The following is a 22,115-nucleotide window of genomic DNA, read 5'->3' as shown; positions in this document are numbered from 1 at the left end:
ATCGCCTCTTGTCCTTTCTCTTTGTACCACTGATAGTAGCCTGGCTCTGTCTTGTGTACACCATCTCATCAGGTACTTAAACACATCGGAAAGGTCCCCAGCATGCAAGCCATACTGATGCCAGGAAAAGCACCTTCTGTTGCTCTCCACTCACCCACCAAAACAGCCATCTCATGACAGAAGGTTTTCAGACATAATTTCTTTTTCATAAATGCAAGCTGACTTATCCCAGCCACCTTCTTGACCTTCAGACGTGTTTTCCAGGATTATTTGTTCCATCATATTCCCTGGAATTGAGGTGAGGTTTCAAAGTATTCAAAATAAAATAATAATAATTTTAAAACAGACATAGATCTAAAATACATCTCCACAGGTCAATATTTCTAGATCCAGGTAAAAGATGAAATAAAATCATCGTGAGGGAGGATTGAAGGGCAAGAGAAGGTGTTTTAAAGCTGCAGTCAGTAAGATAGGTCAAAAGCTGAGGTTCTGAGATTCTTCTGTGAAGATCTCTGGCTTCCTGGGACTTGAGGTCAACCACAAGCTAAGCAGTGAACAACTATTAATGTCATTTGCTGGGAAAAGGAACCAATGGTACTGGATATGCTTGCCCCCAGTATCTGTTCTTTTTCCAATCCCTGGATGAAAATGGCTTATTTTTTAAACGTCCTTATTCTGTGAGAAAAGCCATTATTATGTATCAGCTGGAAAACAGTAACACAAATGAAAATTTCTTATGATGGAAGGTCAATTTATCGTATGTACTTCTTTGTGTACTGGAGTACATGCAAGGCCATAGTCATGCTGTTTTTGAGTTTCATCATTGCTTTTAGTGTTGTTCCCTGTCTGATCTGATCTGAATAGTGTAGAGTAGAATAGTACAGTTGGAAGGAACCTACAAGGATCATGAAGTTCTTCCACACTTGGAATTAATGAGTAAACAGTGACATCTCCAAACTTTCTTAAATATGTCAGCTGCCCGAGATGACAACATGCATGTTTGCTGTAGTGATAATGTATAAACCTATTTCAGATCTCTGGTAACAATGAACATTTCTCTTAAATTAATAAAATAAAGGGTGATTCCAAAGCCTACTAAAATAAATAAAATTAGTTGAATGTTATATATCGATTTAGTAAGATCTAGTGAGGACAAGGTATGCATATGAAGACAGGATTAAGTCATTGTTAATGACTGCAATGTATAAGAAGAAAATTGTCCAAGAAAGTGTAGAGGTGCCCTTAGAAGTGGGACTCAATGATATGTAGTGAAACTCCAGAGTTGATATTAGAGAAATTTGGCACAGTATGAAAGCAGATCAACATTCCATTCAAGTTGTCATGCTCCCTTTTCAAAAGTAGACTTTTATCTTTTGCCTTCAGAAGAAAAGAATGTGATTTTTGCAACCAGGTGTTTCTGACCATAAGCCAATATTATTAATATCAACATATTAATAATATTATTAGAATATTATACTGTGCATAAGGACATACATAACATTTGCAATTTCATGTGTTAATGAGCTTTGGGGGTAAGGTAGATGTTGAAATACATTTGTATCTCTACAATAAATAGCATGAAGTGTCCTGATGGCATGCTACTGTTTCTCCATTATATGGGGGTAAGACTTATACCAGATTACCAGCATTCAAAGTTGAAAGAATTATCTTTGGAATTTATAGGGGATTTTTTTTTGAATAGAAGGAACTTGTTTTATCGTAGATAAGCTTTTCTGTGGAAATCATGGAGCTGCAACTCAGATATCCCATTTGTAAGCTACACCTGGAAAAGGCATTTGACTGAGTGGGGTGGTTATGCCTACTTAGGATAATTCAAGAATGAGTATGAGATACAGGCAATGTATACTGTAATAGCAAAGCTTTTGTTTTTGGAAGTGATTTAGTTTCATTTGCAGTTCTGGCAATACTTTACCATTGCTTCTATTCATTCCGTCTTTGGAGCTACTAGTTTCAAGGATGGGGACATTGCAGAATTTTAGGGTTTGTGGCTCTGGTAGTTGCGTTATATGATAATAATTTAGATATTTAATGCTCTCATGAACTAAAGATCTTTCAATTTTCCATGGTGCATCTAGATTCAGCCAACATTTTAATTTGGATTGACTTTATGGTGTGAGATTTTCTCTGTCTTTGAAATCTATCTCATTTCCCCACTCTTTCTACTCTAAAATAAGCTAACAAACCACACTGCCTTTAAACTGATTTCCTCTGCAGATATATTTTTAGATAGACCAGAGTTTTCCTATTATTTATTGACTTAAAGTCTCCTTTGCTTCCTTTTGTAGTTAGGTGGCTCTGATGTATTTGCATTTTTTTTTTTTTTACAATAAATACTGGGATATGTCTAAAGACACAAAGAATTTCATTAAAATACTCTTCTTCTAGAAAACTTTCTTGACTTAAATGAATAAATAAAAGTTCTCTGGTGCAAAATCCATGGGTCCACATAGACTGAGTAAATATGAAATTTTAAAACATAATAGTTGGAAAAAGCAAGTTGTACCCATACTTGTTAGACATAAGGAATCTACAATGTGATTACATTTTGACTTAGCAGAAGACAAACGATTGCCTGCATAGACAGGCTTAGGTTACAGTAGAGGATTTGTTTGTTAGCCTAATTTTATGGTTTTTATGTAGTAGAGATAAATGAATATTCCCAAGTGGAGTGAAATGTCTTTTGAACTCTCTCTGGAATCTCAAAATTGAAATTACATTGTTCTTCTGCTGCAAATGGGCACAGACAGGTAATACAAGGCCAGGTGAATTGTATCAAGGAGGCATTTTTATTAATTTGGCATGATTACAAAATGCTGTTAGTCTGGATGGCAATCAAAGCTCTGAGATTTGAACTAATGTCAAACCCTTAGGACAATTTCTTAGTATTACCACATAGCATGATGCTTGCAGAAAGCTACAAAAATCCGGCAAATATCATGTATTCAATACGTATGGCATACCTAGGGCATTCTTTTGGTTCCCCAACTGTAAATTGTAACGGAGAATTATACGTTCTTTTTAACAAAAATTACTGGGTAAAAATCTCAACTCTGATAAGAGATTGTATATGAAGTCAATTTTAAATTTATCTGTTTTTAAATGTTGCAGAGAATTTGAGGGGCTCCATCCATGCGCTTAGAGGCAGTGTTGATCATTTCTTAGATATGTTTTTATTCCAGAGATTATGATTTCTAGAAACAGGGCTTTGTGATTTATCCTATTTAAGCCCCCATCAGCCGTAGCTACTTCCCCAGACATCAACAGCATGTTATGGTTAAGACAAGACCCATAATATGCACCCATGCTAACCTGAATGGCTTATGTATCTAGTAATGGTGAAATTTTTATTCCATAGTTTAAGAAGGAGAGGGAGAGAATTTGACAACTAATTGAGTTTGTTCCAAACAAATTGGGTGGCACAAAGTAAGAAATATACATGAAAGGTGATGAAGAGGATAGATTTGCCAGAGCTAAGGAGTGTAGGAGGAGATGAAAGTGGAGATGTGACTTTGAAAGAAAGCTTTGAAAGAAAGAAGAAACATGGATGGGGGAGATTTGAGGAGACATACTGAAAGAGAGGAGATGTACGGAGCTGAGATTCCAGTGCAACTGAGCTGGAAGGGTTGAGAAGAGCAAGAATGTGTCATGGAAGATGGGAAGTTAAGTCAAGTCTTAGCAGTGAGGATGAAAAACACAGGCACAGCTGGAGTGTAGAATTTGGAGAAGCTTCAGGGTCTGGATATGAGGAATCCACAAGGGAAAATGATGAGGATTTCAACAACAAAAAGACGTGTAACAAGTAGCAAGGAAAAGAAGTGTGGTACTATTCATACCGAGTCATATAATATTTGAGTTAAGTGGCCTTCACCAAAGACAATTTGCCTGCTGAGGTGTGCTACTAAGTGGTCTTGAGGATTGATAATATCATAAAATAGAGACATCTTAGATCTAGCAGGACTGGTAGAAGGAGGAGAGACAGACTTTTAGGCTAGGCCAGAGGAGGTCATCTCAGAGATGGACAGATAATTAGAAGGAAATTGTTTGAGGGGAAATCAAAAGACCTTCAGAATGCAAACTGAGAAATGTCACTGTTTTTTATCAGTTCTGCCTTCCCTAAAGATTTGTTAGAGACATTTATAGCACCAAGCAGTTGCTACCATGCTAATGGACTGCAGATATGGGAACATAAAGGTCTGTATTTATAACAAGATGTAATTGCCTCTAAGGGAAAAGTGGGTGACAGTCCACTTTCTGAATTTTGTTTTAAAAATTATTTAACCCATTTACATTTTCCATTAAAGCAGGAACAAGTTGAATCCTAATCTCATTTTATCAATACTCTAGGGTTTTAGAAAAAACAATTTGATTTTGCCTCCACCATATAGTGATGAATCAGCAAGCAGTTTGAGAAACCTCCTATATAGGCAGACAGGACTGTATTTTGGTTTTGTTTTGCAAAGTAAAGTTCTGTGTTTGTTTATGGCATGTTCAAACAGACTTTATATTTAATTTAAACCATCACATTTCAGGAAATGATCTGGAATAAACCCATAGCTTCTGTTTCCCTCCACATTTTGTAAATAGGAATTCACTGATTTATTTCTTCTAAAAGGAATGTATTGATTTCTTAAAAGTAGCTAGAGAAGAAAGGTACTCAAAAGAAGTGTGGGAGTTCAGCATCTTTTGGATTCTATATGCAATTTTTTTTTATTATTTTTTTTAGAATCTTGCACAGATTTCATTCAGATTTCATTTACATTCCTCTTTCGTTTCATTATAAAAGGACTGGGAGGAAGCCGGTGACTTTATGAGGCCTTCACCATATTATCTTACTTTTATAATTACATTGATTTGAATCAACAGATTTACTCCACTCTGAAACTAAGTTAGCCTTACTCAGCCTTATCACACATATTTATCAGCACAGTTCTGTTTTAAAATGTTATTGGCTGTAGCAATTACAGTCTTCATAATTTATGATATTATATTATAAGCTCTCTTTTGCCTGGAGCACTATAATTTATTTATGTGTGTTTTTATTTACATAACATTTATTACTTACAAAAGACACTTCAGTGGTAATGTTGAAGAGCAGCAACAAGGAATACAGGCACAGAAGAGTGGTTTTAGGGTATGTGCCATCTTCTCTGAGATCATGTTGCCAAACTGGTGGTTCCCAGCAGTATCCAGAAATGATTCATTCCTTTCTTCTAAGTCAGTCTATTCCCATTTCAACAAACTACTATGTAAGTGGCATGTTTCCAGCATGCTCTGTTTGTGTATTTTGCATTTGATCTTTGATTCATATCAACTGCAATATATGGTTCAATTTTTGTCCATCCATTGAGAAATACATATCCAAAGAAAACGAGGCAATGTAAGATTATAATTTTGGTATTGGTGAATGTACTTGAACAATGTTACATTTTTTTTTTCCTAAAAATTTCACTCATTGCTATATAAATAGTCCAGGGCTGAGTAATATGGAGCTGTAAATCTTGAAAATAGTACACTCTTTGGTAAGAGTGTAGACTCATTGCTTCATGTCTCCAGATTCATGATGTGCTTGTGTATTTGTGAGCAACAGTGCACAATCTTGCTTCATCTTTTTGAGTTTTGAGACCCTCAGTGTAGCATCTAGGTTCCATAAGCTGTCAGTACTACATGAAATTTATCCTCTAGTATACAATGAGGCCAACATTGTCGCAAGCACTAAAGAATCAAAACTATGTTGGCCTTGGTTTGAAAAGGTTATCAGCTCTAAATGTGCAAGTCAGTAACTGGATTCAATAAGATAGTGCTCAGAAATCTAACTGGATTCTGCAGACTTGCAGTATAAGTCTGTGAAATCTATTCAAGTCTGCTCCTAGTTTTTATGACTTGTTCCTTGCATGTAGAATACTCCCAGCATGCATGTGTGGTCCCAGAACAATGAGTGGAAACACTAAAATGGGTAATGGTCCTCAGGCTAAGCCTTCGTGTACAATAAGAATGGATCTCAGTGCAAACAAAAGCTTGTCAATGCACAAGATTGTAGCTTCTGTGGACACACCATCATAATGAAAATCTTACACTTACTCTGTATCTTAAATTCCAATGGATTATCAAAAGTTCTCAAAATGTGATCAATAAGCTAGTCTTAACATATGACATATTGAAGTACAACATAGTATCTTGCTTTTAAGAATGAATGGGATCAATACATTTTGTTTAGATGTCCACAATCACAGAATTGATTAATTTTTAATTCTGAAAGGTAAGTGAAAGTGCCTGAAACTTTTAATATAATAATACATTAAAACTGTCACTATAAACACAGTGAACATTATGCCCTACAGATGCCAAGAAGGAACGTGTTTGCCATAGGTAATGCTTGTTGGGTGGCTGGAAGATTATGCTAAGAAGTTGATATTGCAAAAACTATGCTTGACTTAAAGGGAGGATAGCTTCAGAGGTAGTTTAACCAACTCTGTGCTAATCAATGGAAGCACTGTACAGTATTTAACAGGATATTTTTATTTTTATTTTTTTCCCAGTTGGTGTGATCATAGCTGTTAGGAGATCCTAGTCCAACTCAGTCAGGGTCTAAACTTCTGTGTCAGGCGGAGTAATGCAGTGTAGAACATTGTACTCGTACTACTTGTATCAGGGAAGGAGACAGTCTCACTTTGCAAACAAACTTGCCTTGGCTGTAAATATTTGTGGAACACTTTATTCCTGAAATATTATATATGCAATTATAGGTGGTATAGGGGGATTTGTACCAGTCTGAAGAAAAAGTGGTTAGAAACAACTAGCTAATTTTAGTAAAAAAAAAAAAAAAAAAAAAAAAAAAAAAAAAAGTGATGTCCCCACAATGTATGTCTCTAATATAAACTTAATAATCCTTCTTGTGCCTTCTGAGAACTATATTTGTTTGGAAAAATGTTATTTCAGGTGAGTCAGAGCAATTTGTGAGTTTAGGTCGAGTGAATGTTTTCCCAAAGAAGCCATCATGAAAAAGAACCATGCTTCATTTTAATTGCATAGTCATGCCTTATAGACTTTACAGTACCCATGCCAAGATTTGAGAGCTTATTTGCTAATTGTAGATGAATATGCCACTTAATTAATTAGGTGCTACGCACCCTCAATTGTATGTATCTATCATAATGATTTAATTTATAGCAATACATTTGTCTGGATAATTTATTGTCCATGGAGGGAGGTAAATCACACTGTTTATTTAAGGCAGCTAATTTAGGTGTGATTTAGAACACCAGAAGTTAGGAACTTCAGTTTCCCATGTTAAGGGAAAGTAGCAGGTACATCCAGTGGGCAATCGAAAGCCTGTGCATCTGGACACATAAGTGCACTCCTCCCTGTGAGCAGTAGTGATGAAATGAAGGAGTTTATTGTATCAAACAGGGTGAGTACTCATAGCTAGGCATTCTCATGAGTTGTCAGAGGCTTGGATTCAATTCCCTTTCATCCTAGCCTTTTTATGAGTCCATTGAGGTACTTAAGCCTGGCCTCTCTCTCTGCATCCAGGTCGTGTTAGATATGTGACTGTCCTCAGTTCTGCAAGGTGACAGTCACCTGTCTTAACTAGTGTCTCGACAGACCTGTCTTGACTACACCTCACTCAGTATCTTGAAAATCTGATTCCTGCTTGCTGAAATTTGATTGTCATTTTGTACACTCCTTGGAAAAATGTGTAGTTTGCTTATTTTCTCTCCTTTATCATTATCTGCATATTACAGGAAAACATGAAGCAGCTGGGCCTTAGGTATGACAATAAGAGGAGCATAGAAATGATTTGGTACACATACATGTGTATGCTGTTAGATATAAGCTTCAATATATGGTACAGGGCATTGCAAAGGCAAAGTGATGTACATAGTGTTACTAGTTTTAATACAAGCCTTATTAGAGTAAGAAATTTATCAAGGAAGCAGACAGGATCTTAAGCTTTTTCTTTTGTATGAAATGTCTGTGATACAGAGATTTTTAAATTAAAATTTTTGCTGAGTATTGGAGGGCAATCTTGAACTACTAATCATTCCCCCAAACAAACGTAAAACCAACCAAAAATAGTTATAAGTAAAAGAATAAGATTGGTATACATTTTGGTACTGTAACTGTTAAATTTACTAAGGATGCTTATGGTGTAGTTGTGAGAATATATTTGCTGCCCATTGACATATAAATAAATAACAAATAATGTCAATACATTTGAGAGATCTTAATATTGTTAAAGAATTGATTTACTAAATACATAATTTGATGGTTTTAATTAATTATATGCTGTAGTGTGGAGTTCTGTCACAGTGACCCTAAGGTCAAGACCTGTAGTTTATGGACTATTAATTAGCCATTAAGTCATTCGCTCATCTGACCTGCAAATCTATCAGATTGATGGATAGCAGAGACCTCCATGTTCCTAATAGGTATTCTATTTAACTTTCAAAAATTTCAAGCAAAGTTTGATCACTGACTAAAAAGAAGTGAGAAGAAAGCTTAACAATTTTTAAGGCTATATCATCGCCTTTCACTTGAAAGCAGATATTAACTTGAAGAATACCATTGCTGTCTTCACTGATCTCCCAGGACTACTGACTGAACAGTGCAACTAGTACCTTAATTTCTTTTCTTTAAAAAGAGGAAATCAAAATGATTTTTACAGATCTTTTGAATGTGTAATATCAAGCATAAATTTTAATTGCACTTCATTTACTAAGTGGTGCATTACCTCATCCTTTGGTTTTAACAATGGATTTTCTATAAATCTTCATATGGTTAAACATGATAAACTGCTCAACATATCATGGAACATGGCAGTGCTTATTAGCACTTGAGAAGTTATTGATTGCTTATCTTGATTAATCTTTTATGGGTCTCTGTAGTATTAATTCCATAGAAAAGACTTTGGAAGTTCTGTAGCATTAGTCCCCTCATTCATACATTCGCCTTCAATTACATGGATTTCTTTGACTGCTCTTGCTAGATTAATTATAACCTCTTTGTCACCAGATCTTGCTTTCAGTTTATCAAGAATTAGAATTTTAATGAAAAATACATATTTAAAAGATTCTAAGAAAGAGTGGCATTAATGAGATGAGATGTTTCCTGCAATTTGGTAGAAGGAAGGAATTCTTAGGTTTCTGGAATAAGGAGAAGTGAGTATCAATTTTAGAGGCCCGATCTATGATGTATGGGTTTTGCTAGATATTCAGATGTTTCATTTCAGATATAGCCTGGGAATTTTCCTCTCTCTCTCTCTCTTTTTTTTTTTTTTTTTTTTTTTTTAAAAAAACCTCAATGACAAGGGTTTTCTATAGCAACTAGTATCAGCTTTATCATAAAGAAGGGGAACTGCATCTTGCTCATCAGATTTATCTGAATGAGGATAGGGAAAATACAAAACCTACCTGGATAAATGCTGAGTGTGTCCTTGAGGGTAGAATCATAGAATCACAGAATGGTTTGGATTAGAATAGACCTTAAAGATCATCCGGTTCCAATCCCTGCCATAGGCAGGGACCCCTCCCACCAGCCTAGGCTGCCCCCAGCCCCATCCAGCCTGGCCTTGGGCACTGCCAGGGATGGGGCAGCCACAGCCCCTCTGGGCAGCCTGGGCCAGGCCTCACCATCCTCACAGGAAAGAATTTCTTCCCAATGTCTAATCTAAATCTACCTTTTTTTAGTTTAAAGCCATTCCCCCTTGTCCTGTCACTACACTTCCTGACAAAGGGTCCCTCCCCGCCTTTCCTGTAGGCCCCCTTTAGGCACTGGAAGGCCGCTCTAAGTTACCTCCAGAGCCTTCTCTTCTCCAGGCTGGACAATCCCAGCCTGCTCAGCCTGACTTTGTAGGCGAGGTACTCCAGCCTCTGATCATCTTTGTGGCCCTCCTCTGGACTCGCTCTAATATGTCCATGTCCTTTTTGTGCTGGTGGCCCAGTGCTGGGTGCAGGGCTCCAGGTAGGGTTTCACGAGAGCAGAGCAAAGGAGGAGAATCACCTCCCTTGCCCTGCTGGTCACATTGCTTTTGATACAGCCCAGGATAAGGTTGACTTTCTGGTCTGCGAACACACACTGCTGGCTCATGTTGAGCTTCTCATCCACCCCCTGCCCCCCCCCACCCCAGGTCTTTCTCCTCAGGGCTGCTCTCAATCTATTCCCCGCCCAGCCTGTATTTGTGATTGGGATTGTCCCAGCCCAGACTCAGGACCTTGCACTTAGCCCTGTTGACCCTCATAAGGGTTGCAGAGATCCACCTACCAAGTCTGTCCAGGTCCCTCTGCATCCATTCCTTCCCTCCGGCGTGTCAACTGCACCACACAGTTTGGTGTCAGGTTAGGTTTCCTGTGTCCCAGAGAAGTACCAGCTCTACTCAGCTGTATGCTCTTTTAGAATCTCTTGCCTCTCATTTTTTAAATTGAGGTCTTATTATGTTTACATCTTCTTTCTGCTGCAGAGTAAAAGTAAGTTCCATGATTCAAATTTTCATGTCATTGGTCTTGGACAGTCTTGAAGTCAAAGAACATAAAATAGACAGAAGTTGCTTGTAGGCATAAGAACTTGGTAAACTGAGGTCACTCTTAAAAACATCCAGACCTCAGATTTGAGAAACTACTTCAAGCTACAAGATCAGAGAAATTAATATTCCAGTTTTAATTTGATAGAATGTCATTATTTCATGGTCAATTACTGAAGTATATTTGGTTGCTGTTTGGTTTGCCATCTCCATCCCAGTGCATTCTTGGTCTCAATATGCTCTACCACTACTCTAAATATATGTAATGAGCACTGGGATGCAGGAAAAGGGGAAGAGACTGCATTGTAACCACACATTGCCCAGCCTTGGAACATCGTGCAGCATCATTATGGACTTTGCTTTTGCCACCTTTTGCAGAAAGACGGTAAAGAAATCTGCATCTAGAATAGCATATGCATATATCAAATCCTTAGTGGATTATATAGTTATGGAGGAGTCCTAATCTGATGTTGTGAAATAACAACATGAAGTTGAAAGTTTCCAGTGATTTACAGTGGGGTTGATCCTACTCCAATTCAGAATGGAAAAACTGTCACTGGCTGGAATAGACAGGGGTTGAACTAGTGTCATTGCAACAGTGTTTGTGATGATCTCATTTTCTTATAGATTTAAACCATTGGCAAAAACAACAAAACTTTGAAGTAAACAAACAAAAGACCCATAGCAATAAAAGGCTAGCTTTATTCTGATGTTAACATCATATTGAAAGAGTAATGAGTCATCAACTTGATTAATAATGGGCTAATTTTCAATACAAGCATATTTATTGTTGTCAATCCCTGTTGCATGTGTACATGCTGGAGTACAGCCAAAAAGAGGAGGAGTGGATGAGTCCCAGTTTCACAAGAAGTCAAAAGAAAAAAAAAAAAAAAGAAAAAAATCAAGAAATTGATCTCAATTCCTCTTTCTATTTAAGTCAAAACCAAAACATCTTTTGACTTTGGAGAGGCCAATATTTCACCTGGCATCAGGACTTCTCCCTTCTCTGTAACATGCCTTCATATTCAGTGGCAAACGTTGAGAGCTCTGTTGTGTTCATAGATGTGCTGTGAGGAGCTTAACTCCTCTTGGCGAAGAGCTTTGCCCAGAAGCTGCAAATCATGGACAATATTGAGAATGCATGGACATCTATAAAATAATCTCTTATTTGTTCATTTTATTCCTAGGACTCTTTTGTGTTAGTTATTTGTTCTGAAAGCTGTTGAATGATAACTATTGAATATTAACAAAGCTATTACATAGGTGGACAAATTCAGTCCTTCCAGACAGATACACTGAGCAAAGAAATGGACCTACAGGACTTCCTGGCACTATGAGTTGTATCAATCACATCACTAGGATGAAGACTTTGCCAGAGAAATTCCTAGAATTTCTTGTAGCGTCAGGAAAGGCTTAAATGCAGGAGTTTTATTATATGGGGACGTACAGGCTGCATAGATAGCAACCAACAATGAAATTCTCAGCAAGCTGGCATAAAATAGGATTTATACTTGGGCTGTAAACTAAATGGATACATTAACCAAAAGATTCCTATAGGGGAAAGGAAGTGTGCCATGACTCTAGTGTAGCCTGAGGGTCATGGCAGCAGCTGCAGAGCAATTGTTCTTTGTGTCACACAAAATGTTCATCTTCTCCTGTTTCCACATGGGTCTGGACAGAGGGAAAAAGACTTTCTAGTTATTTTCAAGAGGTAAACAAATGATGTTTCTTATTAAGCTACCTGTCAAAAAAAAAAAAAAAGTCTGAAAGAATCCTGAAGTTCATTTTAACCAATTTTGAAATAGTGGATTGGAAAAAGTCTTTCAAACCCAAGATGGTCATGGTATGTCTTCAAATTAGTCTGACTGTCAAGATTATAGGAGAGGGATTGCATTTCTGTTTTCCTGAACTTCCTAAGTAAATTAGATAAACAAGTAATTAAAATGAAGAACTGCAAATACTAGGCATATCTGTGTGAGAAAATATGGAATTTGTAAAGGGAAAAATTTAGTTTAAAATCTAGTGAGTTGGTTCAAATTTTGTAATGTAATGTACATCTCTGTAATGTATGCAGGTACAAGGTTTCAGCTTCTACTTTGGCTTATACAAAAATGTGTGCATTCATCACCAGTGTTTCTTGAAGGTGCTACCCCAGTGCTGGACAACACTGGTGCTGTCTCACTGCCCTTGGACATCTACGTGCTCACAACATCTGTACCACATACCAGATTCTCTACCTTGAAAATCAGGTAAGGAAGTCATGTGAAATACTTAGCAATTTTTATTGTATGGGGCCTTTTCACTTAGATGGTTTTACTTTGTTGTACTATTTTTTTTTTTTTCCCTTTAGGTGAAGATGTTTTTATTTTAAAAATATATTTTTTTTTTTAGGTAAGCTTTTTTGCTCAAAATCATGCTCCACACCATCAGAAATGAACATGTTAAAAATTAATTTTCACTTACAATCTCTTCACTTAAAGGGTAACCCATAATTCTCATAATCCTCACTTGAACTTAATGTTTTCCTGTCTTCTAATGGACAGTAATTGAGAGGGATCCATCATCTAAATTATACTCTAGTGTAGAGAATCACTTAGAAAAATGGTGCTATAAACTGGAATCTCTATGGTAAAAATCAATCCCTGGAAGCCGGTTAGTTTTAAGGAAAGATATTACCCATCTGGTAGACTTAAACAAAGTGTGTGTTTATATTAATTTGCACATGGAGTTTAAGTCCATAACTTTTCTAAAATGCAGGAAAATGATAGCACTTGTTCTATATTTTGTTGTTGTTGTTGGATTTGTTGTGATCTTACTCTATTTCCATGGAAGACAGCGTCTTTTTCACCAACATTCCTGGATAATGTATGGAAGTTTTTAAGGATTTCCTTACAATGTTACCAAGCACAGCATTTTCCTGTGAAGGGTTTCAAGAGGGGTCCAGGAAGTCCTTTCTTACATTGGTTCCGTAACTTATTCTAGGTGACTGCCTTTCACAAAGTTATAAGAAAGTCTGAAGAAAGAAAACCTGAGATAAGAACACCATTGCTCTCCCTTGCCACGCAAAAGGATCTTCTCCAGCCTTAATCCTTCTAGCAGAACTTGTCCTGTTGTGCTGAGAAATAATGAAAATAACCATGGGAAAAGCCTGTGGGACCCCAAACATCTGGAGGAAATCCCTAAGCCATGGGTTGTCTGGTGCTTGAGAGCATATGTTTGGAGAGGGATCATCTTGTACCAGCCCAGTCCTTAGCCATCTGCTCCTGACTGCCACCCCGGGTCTGATACCAAGGAGATCTGTATGCAACCCTACCAGCACGCCTATTCCCAGCTCTAGTTTGGTGAGATAGGTAGATAGATGCCCAGGGGACTGCTTCCCTGAATCCAGCCTCCAAACACCCCTTTTCTTTTTGGGTTTCTTCAAGCTATCATTAATATCTGTTTGCTTCATTTCCCAGGTAGCTGAAGCAGAGACAGCAGCAGTCAGTGAGACCTAGGGATATTTCCATCCCCGGGACAGTCTCCACAAACTTTTCATGCATCTTTCCTTGCCATTTACAGTCAAGGGGACACCTGCTCCCTCCCTAAGACTTAGGGAGCAGGTCTGGCCAGGAGCTCATGACCAGTGAGCTCTTATTGAGAAAGCTTAATACTAGGGCACACTAGTGCCCTAGGGCACTTGAAACTATCATATAAACAAGATCAAATGTCCTCACACCTCATATATATTTTAATGTATGTAGAACAAAAGTCTTCTATTTTATTATCCGTGATTTGCAGTTGGAACTTTGAGATGTGGGGGAAAACTTTCTCTGGAGTAATTTAGGAAATCTGTGTAAGAACCAGGGATAAATGCAGTCCTGAATCCCAGTCCAATAATTTAAAAAGAAAACACTTTTCTCTTCATAGTCTCTTACAAACTCCAAAGGCTGGTAGGGCTAGGTGAAAACATTAACAATATGTATCAAATACCGTATTTGAAAATGATTAAGAAATTCATCATAAGAGACAGAAATGAATCTCCAACCAGCTCTGACCTTGAAATATCCTTCACCCCTGACACATTGGTTTTTGTTTTCAAAGAGCTCTGAGAAACATCTTTCTCTGAGAAACTGTGGATATTCCTTTTGCCAGCTTGTAAGCAAAACACAGAGCAATCTTGAAAGGTGTCAGCTACAATGACTTCTTCAGGTTAAATATACCCTTTGTTTTTCAAGTAACTACTAATGGTTTAAAGCACTTCAATAAAAATCTTCTGCAGTTTGGGGAAAGGGCTAGTTTTATAATATATTTATTGGAAGAAAAAGCCCTCCAAAAATCCAGCTGCCTTGACATATGAAGGATTTTCTTCTTCCTTTATCAGAACCTGTGCCATAACCTTTTTTTTTCTTCCTTTCTCCAGATTTAGACAGAGCCAGCCTGACAGTGTCTAGTGCTATTATTCTTCTTGCCACTTATGTATGCCTCCTCACAGACTATGATATCACAACTCATTAATCAGGCAGCAGGCTGGCTTGAGTGAGATCAGAGCGTGGGCCAATGCCAGTGCTCCTTTTGTCTGATTCATCAGGTATTTTTTTTTTTTTTAACTGTGGTCACAGAAATGTATAAATAGGAACAGTATTCAATATTTTATTCTCAAGCTAAATTTAAAGGTTTCACTGAGATCAGGTGTAAGAGATGGGCTGATCATCTAAAGTAAGATTTATCAAACAGATAAATTAGGTGGCAATTGCTAAAATACTGTGTAACGAGTGATTTTTTTTTTTTTTTGATTTTTTTTTTTTTTAAGGGCACGATAAGGGAGTCTGTGCCAGGTTTTATAAAGAAATGTGAAAAGAGATGAGGAGTCTTTACCTGTTTTACAGCATCTGTGGTGGCCTACTTATTTGTTCTTTTTTGTTGTTGTTGTTGTTTTTATTAATGATGACTAACCAATGTCCAGCCCTGCTAGTAGAGTTACCTGGCTGCAGAGAAAAAAGCCAGATATTTCCAAGTTAGACAAGATCTTCAATTCAGAGCGGATTAGTTAGGAAGCTCTGGGTTTTGTCCTTAACAATACTCATTACTATTTCCAGCACAATCCTGAAGATACCTGTTGGCTCTTGAAGAAAATAAGTTGTTGCTAAAAGGGAGACAAAGAAACTTTGGCAAACAAACTGCTGATTTAACTTCTACTTATGCACCATCTTGCAAGAGGGGAAAAGAAGCCAGGGTGATGCTTGAGTTCATGCCATTGTCACAAAAGGTTTTTTGTTGTATTGGAGTCCATTTTTTTCTCTCTAGGTGGAGCATCTCAGCTGAGTAAGCCTTCAGCCTTATCTAGCCACATCCAAGGGTGACTAGATTGTTCCAACATGACTCTACTGCTAGGAAATTCCTTTTGTTTTTCAAATATTCATTTAAATTTTACCTTCCTCTGTGCCAGTTCTGAAGAGCTGGAGGAAAGGTCAGTCCTAAGGACTGAAATGTAGCTTCCTCCTGTGCAGTGCAAAGGCTCTCAAGGCAGATAAAAACACAGCAAGAGGAGCAAAGAGAAATCTCTCTACAGCCTAAAGATGTCAATCTGTGACTGGCAGTGTTTGGAATAACACAGAGAAGTACATTGCGTTTTTTTCACTTTTCCAATATCAGCATGATGTACGCTAGGGAGGTTGTACTATTGCCAGCAAGATGAGGCCCCAAAACGTGGAAAAATACTCATCGTTTTGAGTTAGAAGACACCTTTCCATCTTACTGAATGCAAAAATCTTTACTTTCCAGGAATATCTGACTGTTCCAGGCTACTGCATTTGTGTATTCGCTGGACAAGCCAGATTGATTAACAGTGAATTTCCAGATGTAGATTTTGACTCTTGAATGAGCTATTTTTTTCACTTCAATAGCAATAGCCTGGCAGAAGATTAGTTAAAGCTGAATAGTGTAACAGGGAGCCCAAGTGTTATCCTGTAGCATGGATTGTGGGTTTTAAGCATGAGCTGTTGTCAAATCATCTAGCAGTCTAGACCTGAAAAGAAATCCTCTTTTTGCCTGTATCTTGGTTATTGTGAGCTTTTCTCCTTTCTTCCTGTGCATCCAATTTATCTGTTGTAGCCCCCTCCAACAGCCTTCCTTACCTATCTTTCCAGGTTTCCTTATTCTTCAGATATCTCATCCTTTCCTACCTCAGAAAAATTCAGGCTTTGCATTCAGACTTTTTCACACCTATGATGTTACCAATTTATATGCTCTTGCCTATGGTTTCTCTGATTTCCACTGAAGCCAGCCAAGTCATTTCCCCAGATAGACAAGTTTTATTTTCTCTGGTATAGAGAATTCTGGCCTTATATTCTCCACACTTGTGACTTAATCCTTTATTTAATATCTGTTTCTGCTGAGCACCTTCAAGGAGCTAGCTCACTAGCCTTAAGTGGAAGGCTATAGATGCATAGCAGTGTTTATGTTAACATAAAAAAAGAACTAGCTAGATGGAAAAAATGTTCTTGGCCAGTTCATGCTCTTTTCTTCGGCATTATGTGATTTCTTCCTTTCGTTCCATATTCAGTTTGTGTGTAGTCTCAGATGCTAAGTTCTTTAGGCAATCTAATTAAAAATATTTGTACAGTGCCTTACACCAAATACAGCACAGGGTCAGTCTTGCCAATCATCAGCATCAGTAGCAGTCTGCATGCCTCCAGTGTTCAGATGATACGTTCCTTTCCCCACTGTGTCATGTTGAGCTGGTCTGTGTTTACAATGATTTAAATCACAGTTGAATTTGGCCCAAATTTTAGTAAAACCTTCTTCCTAAAGTACGACAGTGAAGTCAATACTATTATTGTTTCCTGCTGTGTCTTTATTTGCATGTTAATGGCAGATTATTGTTGTCTTTTCCAGTGTACTTCCCCAGAGACTGTATGCATGTTTTTATTGATTAGTTCCTCTTCATTTAACATTTAAATGGATATTTTCAAATTGGTGCAAAATTATAATAGTGTGTTTGCTCAAGGCATTGAACTGTGGTATTAGTAGAATCATCCAAGTCTGCTGATTATGCATGCTCTCTACAAAAGAGTTTAAGGACTGCAGTGCAGACCTGCAATTAGGTCTGAGTTACACAAGCAGATGAATCCTGGGCCAAATGCACCCATTATCTCATTTATCTTCCTCAAATGTTAGTGCAGGTGAAGTACAAATGTAGAAAGTACACAGTAATGTAAGAAGAAGAAAAATCTGAACATGTACTCTTCAGAAATGTTCTTAATCTTGTTTCAGTCTATGTAATTTTTAAATGTCAATGTTAGTAACATTATCTAAGTTATCTCTCTTGTAGAAGAAACTTGGGAGTGGAAGCTCTTTAAAAATGAGGTTTTATTTGGTGAGGATGCATACACTTGCTGCGTGCAGTAGTGAAAGTTTTGGCTATGTGAACATCCGCTGTTGTGACTGATTTGCAGCTTTACCTGTATGGGCTGTAACCTCACCAAATCACATAAAAGTCATCTGGCTTCCTCAATATCTGAGCAGAATAAGTGTGAAAGCTGAGGATTTGGCAAGCAACACTTTGTCTTGTGAAGGTTTTTTTTTTTTTTTTTTTTTTTTTTGGGGTGGGGAGTGAGGCTGTAGGTAGCATTTGTGGGATCTGTTTGGCCTTGCAAATTGGCTTTCTTCATTGTTTCTGTGGTGCTGGCAGAAGCTTTCTCTATTGTTTCTGAGAGGCCTGAAGATAAGGGCATCTTTGTATTGTTCCTTCCGAGTTACTTCAACTTGCAGTCAGTGTTCTTAAATAGTGTTAGGGTGCCCTTGGGTGCCTGCTAGCAATTCCCAGCTGGTAGTCTTAACCTGTTGAAAACACAAATGACACAATATACATTTTCAAAACCAACAAAGCCAGCTCTTCTGGATAAATTCAACTATGTTAATTGTGTCAGACCTTACTGAGTCCTGTGGTCTCTTTTTTTTTCTACAACACGTCTTCCTTTCCTTGTGCTAAGTTACAATAAATATTATTATTCTGCTCAACAGCTTCTAAGTTCTGCCTGGAAGGTCCTTCAGGGCTGAGTAGGGAGTCGTGCTTGAAAAGCATCCTGATGCTTAGTAGAAAAGGTGGTACCTCTATCAATGATGTTCTGTTGACATGTTTTTTACGTCACGGTGTGTTTTGCTGTTAATGTCTAAGCAGTGTGTATATCTGAAAATAGAAGGTTATGAGCAACCCCAAAGACAAGAGAGAATAGGTTCTTTGTGGACTATGGGGGAAAAATATACACACCTGATGTGTAGGATTTAAGTTATCTCTGGGTGGGGTGCATTGTATATGATCAGCTCACACAGACAAATGTCTGTCTCTCAGGGGAAGCTGGATGTTTCCAGGCACAGATACTTTTTGCAATGTGCCAAGGAAGTAGTCTGGGTCTCCTGGTCCCCCTAAGACCCTTCTTATTCATAACCTATCATGGACATACATTGTTTGGATCACTTAGGCCACAAGAGAAGCCTGCAGCATGGAGAACATTGGAGGCTTTTGCCCAGTTCAGTGGATATGGTGGAACTTGTATTAGAAAGGTTTTGTACAAAATGAACCACTTTAGATTTCAAATAAATGGAGTTAATATATGTCCGCCAAAACCGATATTCCTTGAATGTGTAATGTAATATTCTTTAAGACCAAAATTTTAATGTACTGCGATTACTTCACAGGGTGTGTTTGTATTTATGTGGACACTTACGTGACTGCATCATCCTTTGGTGGCTGCAAGGAAATTTGAGCCCCAGGCACCTTATCCAGAGTCCTTCCTGGGCTGGGCTATAGAGGAATGGTTGTACCCACAGCAGAAGGAAGGCGAAGGGTCCAAACAGCAGCTCTGCAAAGCCTTGTGTCAGTAGGCAGAAACAAAGCTGGATGTCCCTGCTGTGGTAAGTGTCTTTTGTTCAAGAGGACATTACAGATCTCTTTTATTCATACTTTCTGGAAGAGAGTTAAAGTTTATTTAAAACCCTTGGACCTGGTATGTAACATAGCTAAAGCCTACAAAAATGGGGCACTTGCTGATATCTTGTTCTAGCTGGCTCCTGTGGCACAAAATCACACATTGCTTACAGATTCTGAAATTACTTAAGGATTGGTTAAAGTTAAAATTCTAGCCTTTAACTCTCCATTTCCTGGGTTTTGTCAGCTTAAAGCAAGCCCTAATGTTACTTTAATGTAGTTTGGTGTGTGGATTGCATCAAAGTAGGTTATATATTGATTCCTCAAACCTCAAAGCTCTAGAGGTAAATCTCTACAGAGAAGTGTCAGAACTTCAGTTAATACTCGTATTGATAGGCACAAGATGTCACTATTGTGCTTACTGCAGAGATAACATACGTGTTGAAATTTTAATGCCCATAATGTTTAGCCTTTCTAGACTATGGCAAGCTAATCAAAGAACCTTCTCTGGTATATAAATCACTACACACTATTGAAAATTGTAGACAAGATAAATCAAGATTTTTCAATCAATTTGGTCTTCAATCATTCTTTCCAGCAGCACAGAAAATATAGTCCATGTTGTACTTACAGTTTGATAGCAAGGAGATGTTTAACATCAGTGCTGGAGATTAACGGTGACAAGTTATATTGTGGAAAATGTGAAAGGGTGTTTAGACTGAAATATTAATTTCTTGATTGATGTAAAAATCAATAATTGAGGCCATAAATCAATGCTGAAATCAGATGGATTATGCATCATCTAAGCTAATACTCAACACGTTCAAAAACTAATCCACAGTTTCAAAATATGGAAATTGATGTAGGAAGGTGAATCTGTTTTTCCACAGTGTCTTATATTCTCAAATTTTCATACTGTTTACAATAATAGATGTTATTTTTTTCTTCATTTTCACAAACTATTTCTCTTTTTTGAAGACTTATGAAGTGTTTTATTAAAAGGTCTGTGTCTTATAAATAAAGGAGGTGGTTTATTTGTAATGAACACCTTATTGTACACTTCAGTCCCTTTTGCTGTTTGAGAATTATCTGCATATAGTTTTTGACCTTCAACATTTTTTCATTATATGGAAAGATTTATTTGAATACATTCCAGCCTATGGGTCACACTTACCTTGAAATCAGAGTTTATCAGTATCTGCTGTTTATTCTGCATGATTGGTCACCAAGGGCATGTGGTTGTGTATTTTTTTTTTTTTTCCAGTTTCTTTGCTGAAAACCACAGAAAGCTTTTAAGCTGGAGCTGTATCTTTTGCCTGGGAATGTAGGTCCACAGTCGGTAATGAAGTATGAATAATCATTATATAGTTGAAATCTTCTCCAGTGTCAATAATGGAGGCATGTCTGGATAGAAATTTTCATTGATAACTGAAAAGTGTACTTTTTAATTAATTTCACACAGGAATTTCTTGCACGTTTGCCAGTGGAGGGCTGTGTTTGTAAGCTGCCTTGATTTTAGGGTCTAACTGGTCTTAAAACTACCTTTGTCTCATAAAGTAGATGCAATTAGATGCAAGATTATTTGTCTCATAAAGAAAGCTGCATTTTGGGAACTGTAGTTTTGGCTTGCAAAGCAGCTGCATAAAAATTCAAGGGTGGCTATATAGAGAGTTTTATCAAGTGCAATTGCTTTGGGTTGCCCTAGTTACCCAATGAAAGACTTTTTGCTAAGGAATGTATATATGAAGTCAATGGGACAAAAATCATATATTCAGGGATTTTAAGTGCTTCATTTCCCTTTGTGTTACAGGTGGCTGTCCAAAACTGATGTAGCGATATTGTTTACTGCCCTGGGTGGACAGGAGGGAAAATGCATGGTGGTTTTGGCGTGGTACACTTTGGACAGATTAGAAAATACTCTGCTAATTAGGGGAATTCCAGGCATGTACAGGAAGCATATTTCAATAACCCATGATTATGTTGGGTTTCATGTAAAGCTATTTGTTTGGCTGCCAGAGTGTTTTATGGTGTGATGCCAACTATAATATATTCAGAACACAAGCTAAAAACTCTAAACTTTGATGCTTGATGAGTTCATAGGATGGGAACACAAAGACAAAGAACCTTGAAAACCTCAACATGAATAATTAAGGTAAATAGACAGACTGTTCTGTATTGTGATTAAAACGTAAGTAACTTTTGGGCATTACATAGCTATCTAGAAATTAAAAACTTTTTAAAACAAAAGCATGTACTGTAGTATCTCTATTATCTAACTATAACACTACACAATTTATTATGAGCTGACTTGCTTGTTCTCCTTTGTGGAATGAGCACGCTGCCATTCCAACATATTTCCAGCCTCAGAGAAATAATGGCATCCTTTAAAAATACATTGAAATAAAAGTCACCTGTATATGAAATTTTTCAAGAGAGTCCTTTATAATTTATAGAGGCAGTTTAAGTAGTGTAACAAGTTTTGAGTGTATTGTGTGTGTTCAGGAGTATAAATCAGAGCTTTATAAGTACCCAAACGTGTAAGTTCATACGTGAAGCAGTAACAGAAGCTATGCCAGAATATCCAAAGCTCTTATGGAGGAGTGAGATTTTGACAAATGTTTGTAGAAAAAAAAACAAACAAAAAAGATGAAAAAATAAAAGGAGTAAGAC

General features: G+C 37.3%; 1 long non-coding RNA gene across 4 annotated transcripts in view; it reads left to right on the top strand.

Moving 5' to 3' along the window:
• Positions 1 to 21,850, top strand: part of LOC121064960 — a 52,160-nt gene extending 30,310 nt beyond the window's left edge. The window contains exons 3-8 of one of the 4 annotated variants that reach the window (XR_005816829.1): positions 12,681 to 12,786; positions 16,027 to 16,137; positions 18,542 to 18,622; positions 19,217 to 19,432; positions 20,710 to 20,769; positions 21,256 to 21,850. This is a non-coding gene — a long non-coding RNA (uncharacterized LOC121064960). Of the gene's footprint in view, positions 1 to 12,611; positions 12,787 to 16,026; positions 16,138 to 18,541; positions 18,623 to 19,216; positions 19,433 to 20,709; positions 20,770 to 21,255 lie in introns of all 4 variants that reach the window. The other 3 variants (XR_005816831.1, XR_005816830.1, XR_005816832.1) reach the window with 3 other exon arrangements.
• The last annotated feature ends 265 nt before the right edge of the window (positions 21,851 to 22,115 follow it).

This window comes from Cygnus olor, chromosome 2 (assembly GCF_009769625.2).
Source record: "Cygnus olor isolate bCygOlo1 chromosome 2, bCygOlo1.pri.v2, whole genome shotgun sequence".
Classification (NCBI taxonomy): Eukaryota; Metazoa; Chordata; class Aves; order Anseriformes; family Anatidae; genus Cygnus; species Cygnus olor.
The sequence above is the reverse complement of the archived record's forward strand: the minus strand, read 5'-3'. Positions and strand labels throughout refer to the sequence as shown.